The 23,632-nt window shown below is 32.0% G+C and overlaps 1 pseudogene; it reads left to right on the forward strand.

Annotated features, from left to right (window-relative positions):
* The first annotated feature begins 168 nt into the window (after positions 1-168).
* LOC120199824 lies at positions 169-23,155 on the forward strand (annotated as a pseudogene).
* The last annotated feature ends 477 nt before the right edge of the window (positions 23,156-23,632 follow it).

Here is a 23,632-nt window from a genome sequence, read left to right on the forward strand (position 1 = left end):
AATAAAGCAAAGAGCCAATCATTGACCTATATAATTTAACATCCACACATTTACCTCATTCATCCAAGTCAAGCTTTATAGAAGAACTCATTGGAGTGACATAAGGTTTCCCATTTTCCAATCCAAATTTCTTGAGCATATCCTTGACGTACTTAGCTTGATTGATGAAGATGTCATCTTTTCTTTGCTTGATTTTGATCCCCAAGAAAAATGAGAGCTCCCCCATCATGCTCATCTCGAATTCACTTTGCATAAGCTTAGAAAATTATTGGCAAAGAACATCATTAGTAGAACCAAATATTATATCATCAACATAAATTTGAACTACTAATAAATCTTTACCTTTATGCTTTAAAAACAATGTAGTGTCAACCCTCCCTTTTGAAAAACCTTTTTCAATTAAAAAGTTTGACAATCTTTCATACCAAGCTCTAGGAGCTTGTTTTAAACCATAAAGTGCTTTTGTCAATTTAAGAACATGATTTGGAAAATTTGAGTCTTCAAAACCAGGAGGTTGTTCCACTTACACTTCTTTTATAAAACCATTTAAAAATGTACTTTTAACATCCATTTGATATAATTTAAATTCATGAAAACATGCAAATGCTAATAACATTCTAATTGCTTCCATCCTAGCTACGAGAGTGTATGTTTCATCATAGTCTATGCCTTCTTCTTGAGTATAGCCTTGAGCAATAAGTCTAGCCTTGTTTCTCACTATATTACCACTTTCATCAAGCTTATTTCTAAATACCCATCTAGTACCTACAGTAGATTTATTACTAGGCCTTTCAACTAATATCCAAACTTTACTCCTCTCAAATTGATTTAACTCTTCTTGCATAGCCATAATCCAATGTTCATCATTTAATTCTTCTTTAATATTCTTAGGCTCTATGCATGAGATAAATGAAACATAATTACAAATATCTCTAAGAGAGGATCGAGTTGTTATCCCTTTAGATGGATCACCTATAATCTCACCACCTTTAACATAGTTGTATTCCCTTGGGTAAGAGACTTCCCTTTCTTCAATGGTTGGATTCTCGAGAGGATCTTGAGTTTCCTCATCTTTTGTTTCTTCCTTTGATGATGGTTCTGCAACATCATTTATATTTATAATGCCTACATCATCATTCACACAAGAATCCTTCCTCGGAAAGGGATTATCATCGAAAACAACATGTATAGACTCTTCTACAACTAAAGTTCTTTTATTAAATACTCGATAAGCTTTAGAATTTAAGGAATAACCCAGAAAAATTCCTTCATCACTTTTAGCATCAAATTTGCCAAGATTGTCTTTACCATTGTTTAAAACAAAACATTTACATCCAAAAAGATGAAAATAGCTAATGTTAGGTTTTTTTATTTTTAAAAAGTTCATATGGAGTTTTCTTCAAAATAGGCCTAATCATTGCTCGATTAATAACATAACAAGTGGTATTTGTGGCTTCCGCCCAAAAATATATTTTGGCAAATTATTTTCACAAAGCATGGTCCTAGCCATTTCTTCTAAAGTTCGATTTTTCCTCTCAATAACTCCATTTTGTTGAGGGGTTCTAGGTGCTGAAAAATTATGGCTAATACCATTACAATTACAAAATTCAGTAAATCCAAGATTTTCAAATTCAGTTCCATGATCACTCCTAACACTAGTTATAGAGTAACCTTTTTTCATTTTAGATTACTTTTGAAAACGTGATGAATTTTTCTAATGCTTCATCTTTACTACTTAAAAATAGAACCCAAGTATATCTAGAATAATCATCTACCAATACAAATGCATATTGTTTTCCACCTAAGCTAGTATTTCTAGATGACCCAAAAAGATCTAAATGGATCGATTGTAATACTCTATTAGTGGATACATCATTAATGAATTTAGAAGAAATTCGCTTTTGTTTTCCTTTAGCACAAGCATCACAGATTTTATCATAATCAAATTTAAGCTTAGGCAACCCTCGAACTAGATCTCCTTGAATCAATCATTGTAAAACACTCATACTAGCATGTCCTAGTCTCCTATGCCATAACCAACTATCATGCTCATCTTTAGCAACTAGGCATAAATTAGTCATATCTATGGAATCTAAATGCACCATGTAAATGTTTCCTATTCTATGACCAACAAGCATAATCCGATTTGATGCCATGTCAATGACTTTACAACCATTAGTTTCAAACATGACATGGAATCCTTTATCGCAAAATTGACTAATACTCAATAGATTATGCTTTAATCTATTCGCATATAAAGCATTCTTAATTTGTATGGAAGAGGTATTACCTATTGTACCTATACCTTCAATGTGACCTTTTGAGTTATCACCAAAAGTCACCTCTCCTCCATTTTTGGCGTTGAGCTCTATGAACCGGCTCTTGTCTCCGGTCATGTGTCTTGAGCATCCACTATCAAAGTACCATGAATTTGAATTTGTTTCCCGTGCCTTGTAGCAATGCTCATTTTCCTACAAACATAGATTAATTTTTTATTTTTTGTACCCAAATTCTTTTGGGTCCATATTCATTAGTTTCCAAAATCCTAGTCCCCTTAGGTATCCATTTGTGTAGGATATATTTATCTTTAGTAGTAATGAGTTCTTTAGGAACTCATATACTTCTAACGATTTTTCCATTAGAGGTTCTTCGAGGACCTCTATGATTGTAGTTTTTAAAACATTTTCTAATAAAGTTGGATTTTGAATTTTCTTCATTTTCAAAACGTTTTATTCCAACTTTATTAAAAGAAGCTTTAAGATCATCAATTTTCTTTTGATGATCATCATTGACCTTTGAAAGTAAATTATGCAAATCAGAATTTTTCTTTTCAAATTGTTCTAGATTAATTTGCAAATTTTTTATTTTACTTTCAAGATTATTGTTGGTCTTGGATATGAGATTATTTTCATTTTTCAATTTTGAAATATCATTTTTATATTTTAAAAACAATTTCTCATAATCCGAAGCCAACCCATTATATTCCTCTAATAACTCATCATAAGATAAATCATCCAAATCAAATGAGTTAGAGGCTACCTTAGAATCTTCCCCGAATGCCATCAAGCACAAGTTTGCTACTTCTTGTTCCTCTTCATCGGAACCTTCTTCATCGCTCCATGTAGCCAAGTGAGCCTTGTTCTTAATCTTTGATTGACCCTTCTTCTTCAATTGTGGGCAATCATATTTGACATGCCCCGGTTTTTTGCATTCATAGCAAATGATCGGGTCTTTCTCTTTTGGTTCATTTTTGAAGCCTTCATTTCGTTTGAATTTTCTCCCTCGGTTAGGCCTCATCATTTTTCTGAACCGTTTGGTAAACAATGCCATTTCCTCGTCATCGTCATCTTCATCCGAATCACTCTCATCTTTTGTTGATTTGAGAGCAACTCCCACATTCTTCTTTTTCTCCGTCTCCTTCTTTGGCTCGTCTCTTTTCTCAAGATCTTCCTCTTCTTTAAGCATCATTTCATGCGTGAGGAGAGATCCAATAAGTTCATCGAGGGTCAAGGATTTTAAGTTCTTAACCTCGATGATCGCCGTCTTCTTTGATTGCCAAGCTTTTGGAAGAGAGTAAACTAACTTCCTTACAAGCTTTTCATTTGGAATGATTTCTCCATATGATTTGAGACTATTGACAATCGTGGAGAATCTATCCGTCATAGCTTTGACATCCTCATCCGGTTTCATCCTGAAATTTTCATAGCTATGAGTTAGAAGACTAATTTTAGATTTTTTTACCTCGTTTGTGCCTTCATGAGTGACTTGTAATTTCTCCCATATCTCCTTGGCGGTTGTGCAAGATGAAACTCTCCTGTATTCATCCGGTCCAAGAGCACAAAAGATAATATGGATAGCTTTGGAGTTGAGCTGGAACATTATTGTTTCTCCTTCACTCCACAACCTCGGGTGAGTGGAGGGTTTGATTTATCCATCTTCTATGATATTCCATGCTCTCATGTCACTTGCTTGAATGAAATACATCATCCTATTCTTCCAATAAGCATACTTAGCTCCATTAAAGAAATGAGGCTTTTTGACGGGCAATGAATCGAGACTAAAGTCAGAGTTTGAAGCGCCGACCATTTATGACTTGATTATTGATGTAACTCTTCCCGAATCGACTCAAAAGGTAATTAAACCTTCAAATGAGTGAGTCTTTGATACCAATTGTTGAGTTAATCAATCGAAGAATATGGCCAAGAGGGGATGAATTGGCAATTGAAATTTTGGTGGAAGCTTTTGCAGAAAATTGAAAGTAATTGCGCAACGATTTAGAGTGGTTCGACTTTCTCAACCAAAGTCTACGTCCACTACCTTAGCTATCCACACTAAGAATTTTCCACAAATTCACTAATTTGTCTTTCTTTTGAGGACAAAGAGTAACCTTACAAATCCCTCAAGAATTATACCCCAAATTCTTGAGAACACTCTTTCTCAAAGAGAAGATTACAAATTCGCAAACTTAATGAAAAACCTCACAAGGCAAATGTGTTTGCACAATTCTAGAACAAAGAAAGAATACTCAAGAATGAATACAATTAAGTATGTTGAAAACATTTTGAAATTTCGATATAACAAATTAAGTGTTAATGAATTTTAAGATTTTATATTGAATTATATATTCAATTAAATTATTCAAATATGAAAATTATTACTCCAAGTTTTCAAATGTTTATTTCAATCCTTACTCAAGTGTAAAATAAAGTTTCAATTTTAAAATATTTTTGAAACAATTTTTACAAAGTATTTCAAGACAAAAATAAAATTTATTTAGTATGGTATCGATACCCCCTATAGGGTACCGATACCCCTATGAACATTTTGGTTCTGAGAAATAACAGAATGCTTGGATGGTACCGATATCCTTCCAGAGGTATCGATACCCCCATGCAATGGTACCGATACCCCTCAGGTGGTACCGATACCCTAAGGCATATAACGGTCGAAATATTTAAATTTTACACTGTATGTACCGATACCCTATGAAGGGGTACCGATACCCCCACGCTCTAAGTTGTTTTATTAATTAATTTCACACTTAAACGGCTCCATTGACTCCACTAATCATCCCCAACATTCAGAATCAATTGAATGAGTATTTAAACAAGCTTATAAGCCATTGATCAATAACAAGAAACTACAATCAACAATAATCAAGAGAGAATCAAAGAGAAAGCATTAAACTCATTGTTTGAGCACTTCAAGCCTATTTTGCATTCAATATTCATTGTGCTTTCAAGAACACTATTTGTGCTCTATTGTATTTATCCTTGAGTGTTCTTTCTTTGTTCTAGAATTGTGCAAACAATCTACCTTATGAGTTTTTCCTTGTAAGTTTGCAAATTTGTGTTTTTCTCTTTGAAAAAGAGTGTTCTCAAGAATTGGGGTATATTCTTGAGGGAGTTGTAAGGTTATCTCTTTGTCCTCAAAAGAAAGAACAAATTAGTGATTTTTTGGAAAATCCTTAGTATGGATAGCTAAGGTTGTGGACGTAGACTTTGGTTGAGAAAGGCGAACCACTCTAAATCGCTGTGCAACTTCTTTCAATTTTCTGCAAAAGCTTCCACCAAAATTTTAATTACCAATTCACCCCCTCTTGGCCTATTCCATCGATCGATTAACTCAACAATTGACATCAAAGCTTGACTCATTTGAAGGTTTAACCACATCTTTAGTAGATCCGGGAAGAGTTAAATCGATAAAGATGGCGTCCACTTCCAGTTCATTCTCCATGGAAGAATCCAGACCAATTGACGTGCCTCCACACTTCAATGGAACAAATTATCGTCGTTGGAAGAAGATTATGATGATATTTATCCAAGCATTTGATATGGAAGCTTGGATGATGATCGAGAAAGGATATTCTTCTCCTACAAAGAAGGCAAAGAAGTGGAGTGATCAAGAACGTAAGAAAGCTCAACAAAATACAAAGGCTATGCACATGTTGTGTTGTGCAATTGATCATAATGTATATAAAGGTGTTTCTTCTTGCTCAAATGCCAATGAGATGTGGGATAAGCTTGAGGATATCTATAGAGACAAGGAAGAAGAAGAACAAATAAAGGTGATGTCTCTATTAGCTCTCACAGAGCCAAAGGTATCTTCTAGCTCAAATAGATTAAATTCAAAATCTTTTAATGAGTTATAAGATGCCTATGATGAATTATTTTTGGAGTTTGAGACCATGAACTCCAAATACAATAAATTAATTTCTAAATTTATTGCTAAAAATGATATTCTTTTGAAAGCTAAAACAGACTTGAAAAATCAAAATGAAATGTTGAGAAATGAGTTAGAGCTTTCAAAAATAAAATCTAAAAACTTTGAAAAAGAAATTTTCAAATTAAACAAACTTCTTCTAGAAATGAAAATGGATTTTGAAAATCAAAATGAAATCTTGAAGAAGGATTTAGAGCTTTCAAAAATGAAATTTGAAAGTATTGAAAAGAAAATTTCGATTTGAAAGTTAAGCTTGAATGTTTAACAAAAGAAAAAGATATCATTCTAAATAATTCATCTAGTTCAATAATGACAATATGTTCACATTGTCATTATCATGGTCATAAGGAACATACTTGTCCTTTAAAGAAAGGAAAACAATTTAAAATTAGACAAGTATAGGTTCCAAAAGGAACAAGAGGCATTGAAACTAATGTTCAAGGATCCAAAGCAATTTGGATACCAAAATCTACTTAAATGTCTCTTGTAGGTGTGTGAGAGCAATGATGATGAAGATGATGGTATTCAAGATGCTCTAGCCACACATGAAAAAGGAATGGGTAACCTCTAAACTTAATGTTTTTATTTTATTTGGTTGCTCATTTAGTTTATGCATGCATGAGGTTTTAAATGTTGAATAATTCTAAATGATTATGTTTTATCTCATCTATGTCGAAAAATATTGTATGATGAAAATATTAATTTTTTGTAATGTTTTAAAAACTCTAGTTCATCATATTAATTTTTGGTCAAAATTGTTTTTGATATATCTTTAACAATTGATATCGATTTTTCAAGAACTTTGGTTTTGCAAAATTTTGACCTTAAATTTTTCTTAATGTTTATGCATATTTTTTTAAAAGGTTTTAATGCATAACATTTTCAAAAGCTTTATGCATGTGCTTTTAATCTCGATAATCAACATTGCATAATGTTTTGTATGTGAATGGATTAAAGCATAATCCGATTAGATGAAATTGACAAAAGATACAATGTCTTATTTTTAAATTAAGTGTTTGCAAAATTTATTGACATTTCATCTACTTTGATTATGCTTGTTGGTCATAAAATGAGAAACATTTACATGGTGCATTTAGATTCTATAGATATGACTAATTTATGCCTAGTTGCTAAGGATGAGCATGATAGTTGGTTATGGCATAGGAGACTAGGACATGCTAGTATGAGTGTTTTGCAACAGTTAATTCAAGGAGATTTAGTTCGAGGGTTGCCTAAACTAAAATTTGATAATGATAAAATCTGTGATGCTTGTGCTAAAGGAAAACAAAAGCGAATTTCTTTTAAATCCATTAATGACATATCCACTAGTAGAGTACTACAATTGATTCATTTAGATCTTTTTGGGCCATCTAGAACTACTAGCTTAGGTGGAAAACAATATGCATTTGTATTGGTAGATGATTATTCTAGATATACTTGGGTTCTATTTTTAAGTACTAAAGATGAAGCATTGGAAAAAATCATCACATTTTCAAAAGTAATCCAAAACGAAAAAGGTTACTCTATAACTAGTGTTAGGAGTGATCATGGAACTGAATTTGAAAATCTTGGATTTACTGAATTTTGTAATTCTAATGGTATTAGCCATAATTTTTCAACACCTAGAACCCCTCAACAAAATGGAGTTATTGAGAGGAAAAATCGAACTTTAGAAGAAATGGCTAGAACCATGCTTTGTGAAAACAATTTGCCAAAATATTTTTGGGTGGAAGGCACAAATACCGCTTGTTATGTTATTAATCGAGTAATGATTAGGCCTATTTTGAAGAAAACTCCATATGAACTTTTAAAAAAAATAAAAAAACCTAACATTATCTATTTTCATCCTTTTGGATGTAAATGTTTTATTTTAAACAACGGTAAAAACAATCTTGACAATTTGATGCTAAAAGTGATGAAGGAATTTTTTTGGGTTATTCCTTAAATTCTAAAGCTTATCGGGTATTTAATAAAAGAACTTTAGTTGTAGAAGAATCTATACATGTTGTTTTCGATGATAATCCCCTTCTGAGGAAGGATTCTTGTGTGAATGATGATGTAGGCATTATAAATATAAATGACGTTGGACATGACGTTGGAGAACCATCATCAAAGGAAGAAACGAAAGATGAGGAAACTCATGATCCTCTCGAGAATCCAACCATTGAAGAAAGGGAAGTATCTTACCCAAGGGAATACAACTATGTCAAGGATGGTGAGATTATGGGTGATCCATCCAAAGGGGTAATAACTCAATCATCTCTTAAAAATATTTGTAATTATATTGCATTTATCTCATGCATAGAGCCTAAGAATATTAAAGAAGCATTAAATAATGAACATTGGATTATGGCTATGCAAGAAGAGTTAAATCAATTTGAGAGGAGTAAAGTTTGGACATTAGTTGAAAGGCCTAGTAATAAATCTACTATAGGTACTAGATGGGTATTTAGGAATAAGCTTGATGAAAGTGGTAATATAGTGAGAAACAAGGCTAGACTTGCTGCTCAAGGCTATACTCAAGAAGAAGGCATAGACTATGATGAAACATACGCTCCCGTAGCTAGGATGGAAGCAATTAGAATGTTATTAGCATTTGCATATTTTCATGAATTTAATTTATATCAAATGGATATTAAAAGTATATTTTTAAATGGTTTTATAAAAGAAGAAGTGTATGTGTAATAACCTCTAGGTTTTGAAGGTTCAAAATTTTCGGATCATGTTCTTAAATTGACAAAAGCGCTTTATGGTTTAAAACAAGCTCCTAGAGCTTGGTATGAAAGATTGTCAAAAATTTTAATTGAAAAAGGTTTTTCAAAAGAGAAGGTTGACAATACATTGTTTTTAAAGCATAAAGGTAAAGATTTATTAGTAGTTTAAATTTATGTTAATGATATAATATTTGGTTCTACTAATGATGTTCTTTACCAAGAGTTTTCTAAGCTAATGCAAAGTGAATTCGAAATGAGCATGATGGGGGAGCTCTCATTTTTTTTAGGACTCCAAATCAAGCAAAGAAAAGATGGCATCTTCATCAATCAAGCTAAGTACGTCAAAGATATGCTCAAGAAATTTGGATTGGAAAATGGGAAACCTTATGCCACTCCAATGAGTTCTTCTACAAAGCTTGACTTGGATGAAGGAGGTAAATGTGTCGATGTTAAATTATATAGGTCAATGATTGACTCTTTGCTTTATTTAACCGCAAGTAGACCGGACATTATGTTTAGTGTTTGCTTATGTGCTAGATTTCAATCATGTCCTAAGGAATCACATTTACTAGCTGTTAAGAGGATCTTTAGATACCTTAAGGACACTCGTAGTTTAGGACTTTGGTATCCTAGAGACTCTAGCTTTAGCTTGCATGCCTTCTCTGATGCGGATTATGGAGGATGCAAATTAGATAGGAAAAGAACTTCCGGTACTTGCCAATTCCTTGGAAATATGTTGATTTCTTGGTTTTCAAAGAAACAAAATTGTGTTGCATTATCTACCACTGAAGCGAAATACATTTCAGCCGGTAGTTGTTGTGCACAAGTTTTATGGATGAAACAATAACTTTTTGATTATGGAATTGAAGTAGGTACCATTCCTATCAAGTGCGACAATACTAGTGCTATTTGTCTCACTAAAACTCCCATCCAACACTCTAGAACTAAGCACATTGAAATTAGACATCACTTCATTAGAGACCATGTCGCTAAGGAAGACGTAGTTTTAGAATTTGTTGATACTTTGCACCAATTAGCGGATATCTTTACAAAACCTTTAGATAAAGAAAGATTTTGGACACTTAGGAGAGAATTAAGTTTAACTGACCTTTCATCACTTAGTGTTTAAATTAATTTTAGCACTTTTAAGAATAAATGAAAAATGCTTATAATAATAATTTTTGATTGCATTCTTTTCTATTGTTAGGGGGAGTTTATGTTATTTGGTGAGAATTAATTTTATGTTCAAATATAGTTTAAGGATTAAATTGATTGATTGAACATGATTAATTTTCAATATATGAGTTGACAATACCACTAGAGCTAATTAATTTATCATTTTGAAAGTTTAAAAAAGATTTTTGACATTTTTGTGCATAGAGTATCGATACCGCCTTTGAATAGGTATTGATACCCTTGCAATAAGTATCAATACCATCTTTGAATAGGTATCGATACCCCCTGATGGCACCGATACCCTCCACGGGGTCTGTTTATAAACACCCTAAAATAAACCTCATTCTCTCAAACCCTCTCTTCTCTCTTTGCCGCCAAGCTCTCCCTCCATCTTCCTAAATCCCTACATTGGTTCAAAACATCGATGTTTAGTCAGAATTCGTTTGCTTCTCAACTCCCAATCCTGCTTCAATCATTAATTTGTGCAAACAACATCGATGTTTGGGTTGGTAATTGTTGGTTTGAATGTTTTTATTTGAATATTGAACTTAAATGTCTCTTTCTTTTGCATCATTTTAGTACTAATGACCAATTTCCATTGCGCATTTATTTATGAATATTGAATTATGGAACTAATGGCTAATCTTTCTCTTGACTTTGATCTTAGTAGCTTAAGCTTTATCTAATTAAAATCAATTGGCAAAAATTTGTTTTATAAAAGTTTTAGAGTCTTCTTTTTGATTTAACAAAAAGGGGGAGAAGTGTTAAGGTGTTAAGAGGATAAGCGTTAGAGTAAGGGGGAGTAATTTTTCAAACTTGATTTCAAAAATGATTTTAAAAATAAAAATTCTTAAAATTACTAAAATGTTTTGTTATATCAAAAAGGGGGAGATTGTTGAAAACATTTTGAAATTTCGATATAACAAATTAAATGTTAATGAATTTTAAGATTTTATATTGAATTATATATTCGATTAAGTTATTCGAATATGAAAATTATTACTCCAAGTTTTCAAATGTTTATTTAATCCTTACGCAAGTGTAAAATTAAGTTTCAATCTTAAAATATTTTTGAAACAATTTTTACAAAGTATTTCAAGTCATATTCAAGCCAAAAATAAAATTTATTTAATATGGCATCGATACCCCCTATAGGGTACCGATACCCCTATGAACATTTTGGTTCCGAGAAATAACAGAATGCTCGGATGGTACCGATACCCTTCCAGAGGTATCGATACCCCCATGCATTGGTACCGATACCCCTCAGGTGGTACCAATACCCTAAGGCATATAACGGTCGAAATATTTGAATTTTACAATGTAGGTATCGATACCCTATGAAGGGGTACCGATACCCCCCACGCTCCAAACTGTTTTATTAATTGATTTCACACTTAAACGGCTCCATTGACTCCACTAATCATCCCCCAACGTTCAGAATCAATTAAAAGAGTATTTAAACAAGCTTAGAAGCCATTGATCAAGAACAAGAAACTACAATCAACAAGAATCAAGAGAGAATCAAAGAGAAAGCATCAAACTCATTGTTTGAGCACTTCAAGCCTATTTTTCATTCAATATTCATTGTGCTTTCAAGAACACCATTTGTGCTCTATTGTATTTATCCTTGAGTGTTCTTTCTTTGTTCTAGAATTGTGCAAACAATCTACCTTGTGAGTTTTTCCTTGTAAGTTTGCAAATTTGTGTTTTTCTCTTTGAAAAAGAGTGTTCTCAAGAATTGGGTTATATTCTTGAGGGAGTTGTAAGGTTATCTCTTTGGCCTCAAAAGAAAGAAAAAATTAGTGAATTTGTTGGAAAATCCTTAGTGTGGATAGCTAAGGTAGTGGACGTAGACTTTGGTTGAGAAAGTCGAACCACTCTAAATCGTTGTGCAACTTCTTTCAATTTTCTGCAAAAGCTTCCACCAAAATTTTAATTGTCAATTCACCCCCCTCTTGGCCTATTCCATCGATCGATTAACTCAACAAAGTACAAGTAGTGTTCTTGAAAGCAAAATGAATATTGAATTAAAATAGGCTTGAAGTGCTCAAACAATGAGTTTGATGTTTTCTCTTTGATTCTCTCTTGATTCTTGTTTCTTGTTGTTTCTTATTGTTGATCAATGGCTTCTGAGCTTGTTTAAATACTCTTTTAATTGATTATGAACGTTGGGGATGATTAGTCGAGTCAATAGAGCCGTTTAAGTGTGAAAACAATTAATAAAATAGTTGGGAGCGTCTGGTGCATCGGTAAGCTATGTGTAAAATTCAAATATTTTGACCGTTGGACCCTTAGTGCATCGGTGCACTAAGAGTGCATCGATGCGTAAAATGCATTCGATGTTTTAAAATAGTCTGAGTGCATCGATGCATGGATTGTGCATCGATGCATGGATTGTGCATCGATGCATGGATTGTGCATCGATGCATTAAATGTATTCGATGTTTTCATAAAATCCTGAGTGCATCGATGCATGGTATGTGCATCGATGCATAAAATGCATTCGATGTTCAATTTATTCAATGGTGCATCGATGCATGGATTGGTGCATCGGTACACTCTTTTGAAAAATTGATTTTAGGCTCGTTTTTTGTTCGAAATACTTTGTGAAAATTGTTTCAAAAATATTTTAAGATTAAAACACGATTTTACACTTTAGTAAGGATTGAAATTGATCTTTGAAAGATTAGGAGTAATATTTTGATATTTGAGTAATTAAATCGAATATACTTAGAAAATCATTTGTAAAATCTTAAAATTCATTCATACTTAATTTGTTATATCGAAACATCAAAATGTTTTCAACACTGTAGCTATGATATCATTAAATACAATACGCGTAACTCATAGTCTCTGTATACGAGTCAAAGATGTCACACAATATTTATAGACAATCTATAGTTGAAAACAGGTAAAAAATTATTTCTTTAAAATTTTCACAATTTAATCCTTTCAAACTAAATAATTTATCGTTAAAAACCAAAATATAATATTTAAACACCTAATTCAAGTTCAGTTTCAGGTAGTAAATTAGCAGTTCAATGTTGATTCGTATCATAAATATAATTGGATAAATACTAAGCATTTAAAATACTATTCATATTTAATAATACCCATTCTAAGTCATTAGTATTTTAATACTTCATCCAATTTATAACTATCATATTAAAGGAAACATAATACTCACATAATATATAAATTCCACTATGTAAATAAAAAAATATCAGAGGATGCCATACTGATAGTAACGTGATGACTTTCGGGTAGATTGATGTCAATAAAGCTCCTTACTTTAAACTATCACTTTGCCTTCTATGGAGACCCACGACAATTGAGGAAAAAGAATAGAGATTCCATGTAAAAAATCTTGGGATACTTGTATTTATTCTAACTAAAATGAATGTAAATTCATTTTACTCCCTAAAGTCCAAATTACCCTTAATAAATCTTGATAACTACCTCCATGACATCCTTTTATATCTATTTTAATGAAATAAAATAAATAAAAATATCATATTTATTAATTTCCATCTTTGTCTTTCTAATTTTCCAAAAATTTAATTTAGTCACCAACTTCTCACTATTCCACTTTAACATGGAAATTTCACTTAATTTCACTTATTCAAATAAAATTATATTGATTAAAAAATATCGGTATAATATTTCCAACCTCAAAATACATTCCTTTAAATTTTGTAAACTTCTGTTTCGATCCGGTTATTTGAATATTTTACTGAACATTATCACTTAATAGACTTTTATACAAATCTCGGATCAAAAATCTGAAACACACGAAAACGTCATTCTTGGGGGTGAACTATTCATTTATAGGCCCAAAATATATAACTTTTAAAAATCACACTTTAGTCACCAAACTTTCAAAATTTATATTTTAGTCACTAGTCAAAATTTGGGGTATTACATCATGCTTATGTGTCTCCATCATCTATCTATGTGTCTTCATCATTTTTCTTAGTTGGTGGGATATTCGAGCTGGAAGCAGCATCCTCAACCATATGAGCAAGGTCGACATCAGCGAATTCTACAAACAAATCCACATTAGATATATAATTATAATAGAATGTCTCAATCAAACCAGCAAGGTCGACATCATTGCTTAGATGAAACCTCGTGCATGATAGTGACAATTTATAGTATAATGAAGATATTATTCTATTGCTTCTGAGTTGAACCATTCTTTCTATTTTCAACTTCAACTCGTTTAGTTGAATATTTTTTTTTTTGAATTACATGCTTAAAGATTTACAATCATAAAAATTAGTTGCAAGAACAATATCCATATTAGGAAAAAAATCAAGTTTGAGAAGTGAAAGACTAAAATTCTTTTGGATGTAAAATAAATTTCACTTCACACATATTTATAGGCCATCAGGAAGCGTTTTTTATAAGACGAGGTGATATAAAAAATAGGTATGAAAAACTACATAACATTAAATAAAAACATATAAAAATAGGTTTATATCAGACATATATGATATAACACTGAAATGAATTAATATATCACTGAAAAGTTTTTGAGGTGAAGTAATTGGACATTGAAAACTTTTTGTCATTTTGTATTAAATGGTTTATGAGAAAATGGTATATTAAATGGTCATTAATGATAGATCATCTTTGAAAACTTTCTAAAATGAGGTGATATATCATTGAAAAGTTTCTAAAATGAAGTAATTGGGCATTGAATTTTTTTTCATTGTGTATTAAATAGCGTATGAGAAAAGGATATTTTTCTAAAATAAAGTGATATATCACTGAAAAGTTTTGTCGTTGTTTATTAAACGGTGTATGAAAAAATGATGTATTAAATGGTCATTGATGAAAGCTCGTTTTTTAAAATTTTCTGAAATAAAGTGATATGTCACTGAAAGTTACTAAAATAAAGTGATATATCACCAAAAAGTTTCTGTTACCGAATTGAATGGTCATTAATGATAGCTCATTTTTCTTTTAAATTTGCTTATGTTATGTGAATCTTCGCAAAACTTCTACTTTCTACAACGTCATTGAATCACAAGAATTTTTTTCTCAAGCAATGGCTAACAAAATTTTCATAATTGTCCATTTAAATGGCCAAATTATACAAATTGATGATAGTGTTGTGTTTACCCCACAAAGGCCCATAAACATGATGTTCCCTATAGATGTATCTCATCGACAAATAAAGTAGAAAATTGAAAGAAAACTTGGAGCTTCTGTTTCATGTTCGAGTTATCGACACATAAATTCAGAGACTCCACTTACATATGGAGCGATCCAGCTTGAGGATGATGACGATGTTGCTGTGATGGTTAGACAATCTTCAAATAATTAAATGATTGAGGTATATGCTAAAATGACAAATGTTGCAGATATTCCTACCTCATCAACAACTACGTTCATCACTGAAGAAGCAATACCATCAACAGATGCTAACCTTGTTGGTCGATTCGGTGAAAGCTTTGTTCAATTTAGCGAGGATGATGAAACTTTTGTTCCAGTAATAATAGACGATGCCACACCAATAATTGATGATTCTGATATCATTGAGGCTGCTTCACAAGGACACAATTTCAATGTTGAGGGTGATGTGTGGGAGGTAGCGATTTTACGGGGTCATGCATTGTGGAATACTCCAAGAGGTTGGATCCATTCATCAATACCTCCTTAGCCCCAAATGCATCAACCCACAATGCCTCAAAATCATCATCCAGTTGCAATGCATGACATAAACTATGATGCCATGAGGATTCTTGAGATTCCTAATATGTTGGACATATGTGCAGCTCACTAGGGTACCTCGGAAGATGACTCAACAGAGTTAGCAGTTGGGTCTCAATTTGAAACTAAGCATGATGCCTAACTAGCATTTAAGGAGTTGTGGATCAAGCTCATATAGAATTCTATGTGGTGGAGTCTGATCAAAAGACATATTTTATCAGATTTATAAATCACAATATCAACTGTAAGTATAGGATACATGTTTCATACTTACAACGGAAGATGTTATGGGAGGTCACAAGGTTCTATGGGCAACACAGTTGTACATTGAGCTCATTGACACAAAACCAAAAACACTTAGATTCTGATGACATATGTTCATACGTAAAGCTTTTGGTCGAGAAAAATCAAGGATCCCAGTTTCAATGATAGTTGCATCCATCCAGAATATGTTTGGTTATATTTCGTCTTGCTACAAGTCATGGATGGTAAAAAGGAAGGCGGTGACACTATTGTACTATGATTGGGATCAATCTATAATGAGCTTCAACATCTGTTGCATGCAATAAAATTTTTCATCCCTGGACCATTGTACGATCTTATACTTATCATGCGAGGACATTTGATGGAGAAATTATAACAATGAAGAGATTTTTCGGAGGCGTGTTCTAGGATTTTAAGTAATCCATCAAGGGTTTTCGCTATTGTAAAGAAATGGTTCAAGTGGACGATACTTTTCTATATAGAGTATACAAACACGTCTTGATGATAACTGTTGTACAATATAGGACATAAACATTTCCTATTACCTTTGTCATTGTTAAAAATGAGTCGGTGGAAACATGGAATTTCTTTCTCTCAACTTGCACTCCCACGTTGTTACTTAAGATGGGTTTGTATGATATCGGACTGTTCACCTAGGTTGTTAGCCACAATTGATAGAATGGAAGTAAGTGGTCACCTTTGCATGTATATTTGACGTATTGAATATGTTATATTGTTTCCAGTGCTATGAAGAAAAGATTATCAACATGGGTAACTTATTCTTTTTTCGTTCATGATTTTTACTATAACTATGTTTTCAATTATTATTATTCTGAAATCCAACTTTTTCAGGATATGCTTTACTGCAACTGAACTTAGTACGAGGCTGGAATTTGAGGAAATATGGAGAAGATGTTTACTATTTTGCAGATAGAATACCTTGGAAAAGATGTTCATAGGCATATGATGATCAGATCGATGTTACAGTCATGACAACCAATCTTGTCGAATGTATAAATCCAATGCTTAAATAAACATCTTCTAGTAGCAAGTATTGTTAGGTAGACTTACTTCGATTGGGTAAAGTTTGGGTAGACAAAGGTGATCAAAGATGGTAGAAATTGAGCTCCATTTGGAAATGAACAAAAACCAAAACATGCAACATCAATGTTTGTTCATAATTTAGACAGACTTAATTCTGATTAATTTATCCAAGCATTGTTCGACTAAATAGGGTTGGTAATTCTACACATACATCGATAATCTCAATAAAATATGATGTGATTACAATCGATTTCAAGCTTTTAGATACTCATGTGCTCACGTTGTTATTGCATGTAGGCATGTTAATGTTGACTCATACTCTTATGCAAACGATTATTATAGCCTGCATACTATGCGCAATATATACAACTGCGAGTTTAAGTATCTCCCAAACGATGCTTATTAGCCACCAATAAATTTTGAAGAATGGTTGCCAAATCCATAATTACGAAGAAAGTTGCAAGGTTGACCTGAATCTAGTCAAATTCATACTGATATGGATGATCTTTAACGAGAGCAAGGTTTGCCAAAGCTTTGTGGCCACTACAAAGGTAAAGGCCACAATAGGAAGCATTTTCCACATCTTCCTAAATACTGATCGGTCGATAAAATCATCATAATTCAGTTTATGTGTTTTGTTTACTCTTTTTCTAATTATGAACATCATACAGATTTTTAACTTTTCATACATAATTACAAACTATTTTTTGGATTTAAAAACAATCTTTCGTCTTGTTCTTCTTCTCAATTTCTACATAATTATTTTTTATTTTTTCATTCTTCGCTATAAATCGTTTGCAACGTCGGATTGGTAAGTCTTCATACTTCTTCATCTTCATCTTTTTATTCTTCTTCTTCTACTACTTTTCGATTTTCATATCCTTATTATCTTCTTCAAGTTTCATTCTCTCCTTATGTTAATCAAGTATCAACTTCATTGCCTCATTACCCACTCAGCATCTGAAGACGATCTCGAGTTCGAATCATCGTTGTTTGAGTAATCAGACCCAAATATACCATTCAAAAATTTCATAATATTCTTCCCACAAATGCATTATTTCAATCTCATATACACTCTATCAACCCACCCCACTCCTATTTATAATGAAAATTTTGCCAAATGACTATTGGAACTCGTCACTCCCACATGACGAGTTTTATCAATTCAAAAAAAAATCATGTCGTTGATTTGCCAATGACTACTTATTTAAACCCAAAGGAACTCGTTACCTCGGCACAACGAGTTCCATTATTTTCCTCTTTTTTATTTTGAAAAAAAAACTCTAAATTAAAAAGTTAATATTATTTTAATGAAACTTGTCACCTCGACATGATGAGTTCCTCGAAAAATAATTAAATATTAAATAAAATATATTTTCTATTGAAACTAGTCACCTCGACGTGACGAGATCTAGGAACACTATAACAAATGTTGTAGATCCCAAAATAAACTTCAATATACCCTATATGACTCGTTAATAAATCCATTTGCCGTATTGGACCAAAAAAAACCATAAACCATATCCGAAAATGTAAAATTATATCATATGATTTTATACGATTGATGTCATCAATATTCATAAACAAGTTCAAGCACTCACTATGCTAATTTATTCTATATATAATAAATCAATATAATAAAATTAAATATTTATTGTGATAACTTATTTATTTAAATAAATAAAATTATTATAATCAAGTATTTATTGTACCAATTATTTGTCTACAATAAATCAATATTATCAAGTATTAATTATTATGTGAATCTATTTTCTATAATGAATCAAGGTTAATATTATCAAGTATTTATTGTACCAATTTATTTGTCTATAATGAATCAAAGTTTTAGCTTACAATATGATTATTAAGCAAGTGAACTTAGCATCGTATACTAATCAACCCATTTTAGTCTGAAATCTTGCATTTAGATTCACCTTTTATTCTTTTGGAGTAGTAAAGGAATTAGTAGCGAAATGTTCACGTGCGACAACTTAATATACGGCTAAAAAAAACGTTATCGGTTTTGTTATTGTTTAAATAAAAAAACCGGAAACATTATTAGGCTCTACCGGTTTGTTATTATTTGGCGTTTTACCGGATTTGGTAAAGCGCTACCGGTTTTGTTTTTTTCTACCGGTTTTGTTATTTTTTCTATCGATTTTGTTATTGTTGGGCACTTTTACCGGAAATGTTAAAAAATTGATATTTTAGGTAAAAATAATAATGTTTTAGGTATTTCTTTACCGGTTTTGTTATTTAATAATAACAAAACAGGTAGCGCTTATTTTAGCCTTATATTAAAGTGTCGCACTGTAGAACTTTCCGAATTAGTAACTCTTGATTTGCTTGTATGATTATTGAAAGTAGTGGGAAGATCTCTAAAAGCAAAAACAAAATGTGCTTAGATAAGCTATGAAAGACTTCTAGTAACTTTGGAATTAGATAAACACTTTTAACTCATCTATAATACACAAATCATTTTATGTAGCTTTACTTGTTTGTATGAGTGCATGAAACAGAGTGCATATTTGCTTATAATGATTTTGGACATATTTGGGGTTATTTATACATATAAATGATGTATTATGACTTATATGGTTCCGTAAGCTTTAAATACTATCATAGGACCTAAATAGTGTTTGAGACGAGTTTTCGAGAAAAAAATTTAATTATGGGCTTGAGTATTGATACTGGATGAATTGATATCAACATTGTTCATATGAAGGTCAAAATATGAGATTTTAGTGAAATAATATCGATACTATATTCATAGGATATCAAAATCGTTCTTCAAATATAATATTAAGGTTGCAATATCAATATAGGTTTAGTTTTCAAACATGAGGCTTGTTTGGTATGATGCTTGAGGGAAATATCAATACCTATAGGGTAGTATTGATATTGGATGAAATTATTTAACTTCGAGAATCATTTTGGTATCGATACTCATGAGTGACACTAGTATTCTGAATAATAATATTAATACTTGTGTGGGTATCGATCTAATGTTTAAGCATAAGAATAATATGAGATAAGATTTCATAAAATGTATGCATGGTTGACATTAAAAACGATAACATTTGTAACATCAATATTTTAAAAATATAAATAAAATAATTCATGTCATCGCCAAATTGATTAGATAATGATGCGGTGACTAGAAAAAAAAGTCAATCTTTAAAATTAAGTGATCTAATTATAAATTTTAATTTTTTTGACAAAATAAAAATAATTAAAATTAAGTGATTGAAATTTATAATTTAATCAATAATTAAAAAATATCTAAGTAAATTATTTTGACTCGCAGCATCCTCGGTGTCAGATACAAAAATCGCAGCGCATCTGCTGACGTACCAGATCCGGTACTGCTCTCCGTTCATTTACTTATACCTTTTTTATTTGATTTTAACGTCGATTTTTTTATTGTAGGGTTTGTTTCCGATAAATTTCTTCTATTTCCATGGCTGCTCCACCTGCAAGAGCTCGAGCCGATTATGACTACCTCATAAAGCTCCTTTTAATCGGTGACAGTGGTAAATGTTCATTTCATTTTGTTTTTCTGACCATAATTTCATGTTTGTATTTGATTTGAAATTGGATCTACGAATGGATTCTACATTTTTCACGACAAATGTTTTGGTTATTTGAGAATTTTTATTTATTAAATATGGAAAAACCCAGATTTGAGATTGTGATGTGAATTCTACTAATATATTCAGCTTGATTTAGGCCTATAAACGATCTTAATACCATTTCTTTTTCGTTAAGCGTCTTTGATTCAAGAGAAACAAGAGTGTTCTGGTTCCTTATACGGTGAATATGCTAATGATATATTGGTCTTGTATTTGAAAATGTATTCCATCTTAATATAGCTTGTCATGTGGAAATATTCTGCCTCTATTTGTGTTCCTGATGCTGAATATTGTGAGCCGTAGCTTGTACATTTCATTAGGAAACCGTTTTTCAATTCGTGTGATCAATTTGCTTTGCTATAAATAGTTATAATTGTCTGTAACTAGGGATTAATATGTATTGTAGTGATTTTGAAAGGAGTTTTTCTTGATATGCACTTTCTGAATTTGAGTTCTCAATAACTCTGTTTGCTTGTACCATTGACTGGTTGGCAGGTGTGGGTAAGAGTTGCCTCCTTTTGCGTTTTTCGGATGGCTCATTTACTACAAGTTTTATCACGACAATTGGGTAGGTTCTTTCTTATTTACATTACATGATCTTCATATTATTCTTACTTTTATTTCTATGAGGGACACGCGGTTTAAAGGCTGCGTTTACTTTGGCAGAATTGACTTTAAGATAAGGACTATAGAGCTTGATGGAAAAAGGATCAAATTGCAAATCTGGGATACTGCTGGGCAAGAGCGGTTTCGAACAATCACAACTGGTTAGTTTGTGGGCTTTGGAGGTGTCATTGACTAGAAATACATGTCTAATCAGAATTATAACATATATGATTGATAAATAATTTGATAGCATACCTTTGGCATTGTTCTCACTTATGCTTGTTTGTTGTTCTTTGATACGAGTTACCATTTGTTTTCTCTCCATTATTATCAAATTCAATAAACTTTCTGGTGTTTTTGGTCTGTAAGGAAGTCAGGACTCGGGAGCTTTTATGCTTTCATGGTTTCACATTATTCAATCCAACTTTTTTGTACTCTTTACTGTATGACATGACCTAGGAATAAAATTACAAAGAACAGGTGGTTAGGCTTGAAATTGTAGATGCGTAGCCTTTCGTATTTTCTGGATTCTAGTTATTCAATGTTTAAATAAATGGTGTTTTCTGTTAGTATCAGCTCTACTGGTGGTGAAAATTATATGCTTGCATATTCTTTTCTTTCACACTCCAAAACATGGTTGCATGCTGCTTTCTTCTAAGTCGCTTATCTTGTTTTACCATCATGGTTGCAGTGTTCACTATATTTTATTAACTCCATGTGTCTGATCTCTCTAGTACATCCAGATTTTATTTTTTTCCAGTCTTGTATGGTGTACAAATGAATTATGTAACATCTTCATTTTGTGCAGCCTACTATCGTGGAGCCATGGGTATTTTACTCGTGTATGATGTAACTGATGAGTCATCTTTCAATAGTAAGTACTGAACTTATCATTTAAAATTTGAAATTCATACACTTTTTTGCGATCTTGTCCATCTTTGAATCTTTAGAAATGTTTAGTGCTTTCATCAAATTTTGCTTGTTATCGGAACTTTTCAGTTCCCTGAGTGCTGAAAATTGAAAAATACCCCTTATCTGGTGATTTGAAAATTTATTCATTCTCCATTATAATTGTCTTATCAACTGTACTAATATCCCTTTTTGGTGTAGACATTAGAAATTGGATTCGTAATATTGAACAACATGCATCGGATAATGTCAACAAGATTCTGGTGGGAAATAAGGCTGACATGGATGAAAGCAAAAGGGTTTGTTTCTTCTTTCTCTTCCCTTTTTGGTTACCTTCTGTTTGCCATATTGGCCTTGATTTGTTTCTTGTCAAGTTGACCCTTAAGTTATTTTTCAGGCCGTCCCTACCAAAGGGCCAAGCTCTTGCTGATGAATACAACATCAAGTTCTTTGAGACTGTATGTAATTTTACCGCAGATCCCGTAGTTACTTTTCCAATGTTTAGTTGTATCTGTCCTGTATACTCAAGAGTCACTATTTTGCAGAGTGCAAAATCTAACTTAAACGTCGAGGAGGTTTTCTTTTCGATAGCACGAGATATTAAGCAAAGACTTGCTGATTCTGACTCGAAGGCGGAGGTATGGATTCTTTTGCTCAAAAGTACTAACTATTGATTATGCAAATCGTACATTTTCTCATTTCGATCATCTTGTGGTTCATCGTTGCAGCCACAGACGATTAAGATCAACCAACCAAATCAGGCGGGAGGGGGTGCGGCAAATGCTCAAAAATCAGGATGCTGCGGGCAATGAACGAACTTATGATGAGGGTACATGTTCTTCTCTAGGGTGCTGTTTTGGTCCGCCAGAACTAATTTGTTACGACTATATTGCTATTGCTTGTAATCTTCTGTCTATCATTATTTTATATTTGCAACTCTTTTGTGTGAAATGTTAGATCCATGGTATTTTACAAAGAAAATATTTATATTAATTTTTTTAACCATTGACAGCATATACTACTACTCGAACTCAAAATCTCTAAGGAGAACAATACCCTTAAATCCGACATATTTTGTCTACCATTTTCATTTTTGGAGTTCAAATTAAGAACCATTTAGGAGTCTTTTCTCTTTGCCATGGGCTCTTCTCAAGTATTCAACAAAAGCAAATGGCACAATCAGCTGAAAGAAAGATATATAAAAATAGATTTTTCATGTTGTTCATATATTAGATAAAAATTGTGGATTTAATTTCTGTGTTTTTTTAATTTTAAAATTTGAGATATGATATAAATAATGTAAGTATGAATTAAAGTAATTAAATTAAAAAGTGTATGTTAAAT

This window comes from Hibiscus syriacus, unplaced genomic scaffold, assembly GCF_006381635.1.
Source record: "Hibiscus syriacus cultivar Baekdansim isolate YM2019G1 unplaced genomic scaffold, ASM638163v2 tig00005582_pilon, whole genome shotgun sequence".
Lineage (NCBI taxonomy): Eukaryota > Viridiplantae > Streptophyta > Magnoliopsida > Malvales > Malvaceae > Hibiscus > Hibiscus syriacus.